Genomic DNA, 5,181 nt, shown 5'->3' with positions numbered 1-5,181 from the left:
CTGCACATATAACACGAGGACTAGGGAGAATATATAGTGATTGTCATTATATTTTTGGAATCTTCACTGATAAGAGTGCCTACCACAAGCACTTTCCCGTTAAAATTAGGGTAAGGGAATTTCTCCCTTGGAGCTAATGTAGGTATGGAAGAGAATCATGTAAAGATTACAAGACACAAGTGAGAAAAAGGATGTGAACTTCTGCTTCTTGGATAGACACTGGCTGCAGCAGTATGATCTTGCATGGCAGGAAAATGAAAGAGGAAGTAGCAGAGCAAGTGGACTCCCAATGCTGTTCAAGGGAAAGAGTTTCCTGTGGTTGATCCACAAGACAGAAGCTGCTGAGTTTGAGATATCTGTCTCCCAGGCAGCAGACATGAGAAGCAAGAGACTAGAGTAGACATCTGGTGGTATGAGCTGAAGTTAGGGGAAGAGGGTTTGTTAGAAGGGATTAAGCCAAAGCTGTGTAGAAGTTCTTCTCCCCTAGAAAGTCCACATAAATATATCCCACAAGGAACATGATCATACAGTTTATTATCCAAGCTGTGACTTCTTTAGAGTGATAAATACTAACCTGAAAGGAGTTGGGACAATAGATATAATTACTCTATTGCAACCAAACCAGACATATGTCCAAAATATATAGAAAAATCAACACTTGGATGTTTGCCACGTGAAGGACACCAACAGAGGAGGAAAGTAACAACTATGAATAATCATAGGCTAAACTTCATCTGGTTATGTAGATAGGTACCCAAATTAAAAGAGGAAAGCAAGAGCAGCTCTCCCTATTCTCAAGTGCCTTGGAAGTTTAACCTACATTAAGGGGAGGAATCAGTTACAAGATTAAAGTTTAAAACTCACCTGGATTTATTTTCATGAACAAAAATGACCTAAAACTGATGAGATCTATCCCCAAATGGAAAAGGTAATTCAGTGCAACAAGGCTGAAACCATCAAAAGGGCTAGTTCATCTTAATACTTCCATGTGTTCATGTCTCCCAATAAAACATTGCCAAGTGTGTGTGGGCAGTGAAAAGTAAGTTGGACAGAGAAATACCATTGGCTCTTTTGAAAATAGCTGGGGCTCATTTGTTGCTGGTAATCAAAATGTATAGTAAAATAAATTTAAGTTACAATGCATCTTTCTTGTGCATGGATCAAGTGTTTAGAAGCAAGTTATAAGTTACCAAATAAATATATAAAGGCCAAAAAAGAAAAAAATTAAATTGCAACAAATTACTTCACCTCACATGTTTGTACACACATTTACACATTTCATTAAAAATATGCACTGAAAAATATGCAATAAAATGTTATGTATATATACACTAAATGATATGTATATTATATATGTAGTGTTATGACTTTTTTATGAAACATTAACATTTTTCTGATTATTAAATTTCCGTACAATATGATTTCCAGTTAATAGTATGTATTACTATTGTGTGAATATACTATAACATATTTAACTTAATTTAACATAATTACTTATTCTCAGATATGAAGATTGCTTTCTATTTTCTTTATTATCTACAATGTAAGAATGTACATTCTTGTAGGAACATACAAACAGAAAGTTGGTAATTTAGAAATGGACAAGGACTCTGACTACGAAGAATGGTCAACTAAATTGCTATGGCTTGTTTTCAGGGTATCCTTATGCTCTTAGGTTGGTCTCTTTACCTTTATTGTCACTGCTGCTATCAATACGTATTAGACCCATGAGGGATGTGACTTACTTAAATCTATAATCACTGGTAAGACTCTTGTTTCACTTTAGCACAGCGAGAGCAAGCTAATGATTTATTTTTATCAAAAATATGTATTATTTTAAAATCACACACTTATGAGAGAAAGAACAGAAAACAAAGATAAGAAAAAAGAATAAGCACAACTCTGAAACCACTATGCGCATCTCTGTATACTTCTCTTTTCTTCTACACACAGATGTGTATATTGTATTTTTAAAAAATCAAAGGATTGTGCTTCTTTTCTTTTTTATGTAAAATTGTATACTTAAAAAATAACTTCAATAGAAGTCTTTGTTCATACATAAAGGGAGGTAGGAATTTTGGAATAGATGATCTTCATGGGTTTTTTTCATACTGAGGACTCTATGATTGATTTTTTATAAAGATCTTTATTAAGGGAAATCTGCCTGAAGACTTTAGTGGATACTTATAGAATGATTAGAATTGGCTATTATATCACTTTGCTGATAACTTTTGAATATGCCTTTATTGGTATAGAGAAACAATAATTGCCCTGTTGAAGCCAATGTGTAGGAAAAAAAAATGCTCTTAATCCTATTGCTCTGACCAAGGTGCTGAAATGGGCCCCTGAAATTGCATCCCAACTGTCAAGAGGCATAAGAAAGTAGTAATTCCTCATTTATGGAACATAAGAAGTAGGAAGATCGGTAGGGAAGAAAGGGAAGAAGAAAGGGGGGCTAAACAGAAGGGGGAATGAACCATGAGAGACTATGGACTCTGGGAAACAAACTGAGGGCTTCAGAGGGGAGGGGGTTGGGGGAAGGAGATAGGCCGGTGATGGATATTAAGGGGGGCATGTATTGCATGGTGCGCTGGGTGTTATATGCAAGTAATGAATCATAGAACTTTACATCAAAAACTAGGGATGTACTGTATGGTGACTAACATAATATAATAAAAAATTATTATAAAAAAAAAGAAAGTGGAAATTGTTTTCCACTGTGTTTCTAATCACATCCAACTGAAGCGTATACCAAGGTACTAAATAATTCTCAACATTAAACTTCCCCCATCCTGACAAAGAAAAACAGGCTACTATAACCAAAATTATAGCTGAAGATTAATATCAAAGCCATGTTAAAGCCCATTTAAAAATACTGATGTTTGGAAAACAAATTTATATGACACATTGAAGAGACCATAACACAAAGATATATACACAAGAGAAGTTGCAAATAGATATTCCAACATATACATTAGAATTACTCTAATCTTAATGTCATTACTAAATAAGGCAGTGAGTTTATAAAAACATATTATATTTTCTCACTTGAATTTAGTATCAAATTTAGGCAAGAAGCCAGATCCACTTCTATGCCAATGTCTTTGCTCTCCCAGGAATCTCACTTTTCTGTTTTTTGTTGAAATCCTTTCTATTTCTAAAGTCTTCCCTCATTATTTACATGTTTTACCATCTAAGCGTCATTAAATACATTTAACATATATATCTTAAGGGAGACAACTCAGTTTCATGGCTGGTCACTCAGCTATTATGTTGTCAACATCCATCAGCATCTCATTCACTCAACAAAAATTACTTAGCCCCACACACGAGACTATGTGTTAAGGAAAAAAAGAAGAAAAAAACAGTGAGGATGGAGGATAAGACAAATACAAATATGTTTAATACACATGTTTTAAAGTGCTACATTCTGTAAGAGAAAAACATAAGTGATGTACACTAAATATAGAAAGAGATTAATTACTTCTACCTTGGGAGAGGTAGTTATTGGAAGAGTATGAATAAGGACTGGGGAAGCGGCATTTCATCTGGGCCCTGAAGGATTGTTAAAATTTTGACTAATAGAGATTGGAAGACATTTTAGAGGAAAAGAAATAATGAGAATAATATCATTCAGAAAGAAATTTAGGGCACATGAATAAAGTGATGGTAAATAAAACTGGGAAATTAGGTAGTAATAAAGTTTAGAGAGCCTCTGATTCAACTAGAAAAATTTTACTAGGTTTAGACTTATCCTTTAGAAAACAGGGATTCATGCAGGCTTTTGAAAAAGAGAATTATTCACTCACAATTATATTTTAGGAAGATAAAGATAGCAATAAATGTAGTGGACAATGAAGAGGAATTAGAAATTAAGGATTTATGTGCATACCCTGTATTGGTAGCAATACAGAGGAAACTCAGAAAGGATGGCACGCACTCGTAACAACTTCCTTAATACACTACAATCCCCATAAAGAAAATACTTGCATGTTAATCCATTATGATCATAATTTTCAGATGAACTGGAAAATATTCATCTTTCATGATAATTATTCAGAAGTTATTCATTGAACAAATACGATGTTAATTGAGTGCTTAATATAAGATATAAATTCGCTCAATTTAGGGAATAAATATGCCTAGGATACACACCCTTGTCCTCAAGAAGCTTATATTCAAGTTTGGGACACAATGTATAAATATAAAACTTATGTATCACTATATAATAGCATAAATTAAAAAAAATTCCAGAGGGTTTAGCAATATGATGTAAAGGAAAGAACATGCAGTGAGAGCCTGGAAGTCTGAGTTCAAACTCTGGGTGTCACTTATAGTTGTGTGAACTTATGCCATAAGTCACTTACTTCAAGAAATAGATTCTGATATAGAGGTTTGCATGCAGGAGATTTTCAAGAGCATGTTCTCAGGAGCAACACCTCTAAGGAAAATACGTGCAAGTCTTGGAAAAGAGAAAAAAATTAATGATGTTGTGGTCAAAACAAAGTTCTCAGCCAAATACATGGGGAGCTCCAGAGCTGAGATGGCCCTTTAGAATGGAAGCAAGAAGCTGAATTTTTGTAGCCTGACCTTAGAAATAAGATTAACCTTGGGTGGGATGGCTTCCGTCAACTGAAGTCAATTCCTGGAGCACTGAGGGAAGTATGCCTTGGTCCTGAAAGAGATTTGGGATAATGCATCAACTACAGCACTCCTCATGATGTACTTCTTGCAATTGTTCAGATCCACTCACCTCAATAGTAAGTTCATCCCATTTGGAAACATCCGCTGTGGTATTCTAGTTGATATTTTCCTGGAGAAACTTAGAAGAAGAATTTAAAAACTACAATGGCCACAAAGAAGCTCATCTTGGGACTGCAACTGATACTCATCATATCTCTTATTTATTATCCATTCTAGCTGCACCTAACCTTCTGCTAGCACTTCTGCTCATCTAGGTGACTCACCTCATACTGACCCAGAGTGTCATCCCTATGTAGTATGAGGCCCTGATTACCATGATCTTCTAACCATGGTCAGCTATGGCTGATGCATTTGTCCATTTACCATCAAATTGGTCAACAGAGTACTAAGAGTTGCTTCAGTAAGTGAGGGAGATGTCAAGCATTCCTTCCTTATCAGCACTGTGTAAGAGTCGCCTGCTCTTCTCCTGATGACCAG

This window comes from Ursus arctos, unplaced genomic scaffold (assembly GCF_023065955.2).
Source record: "Ursus arctos isolate Adak ecotype North America unplaced genomic scaffold, UrsArc2.0 scaffold_4, whole genome shotgun sequence".
NCBI lineage: Eukaryota > Metazoa > Chordata > Mammalia > Carnivora > Ursidae > Ursus > Ursus arctos.
Note: the sequence above shows the minus strand (reverse complement) of the source record.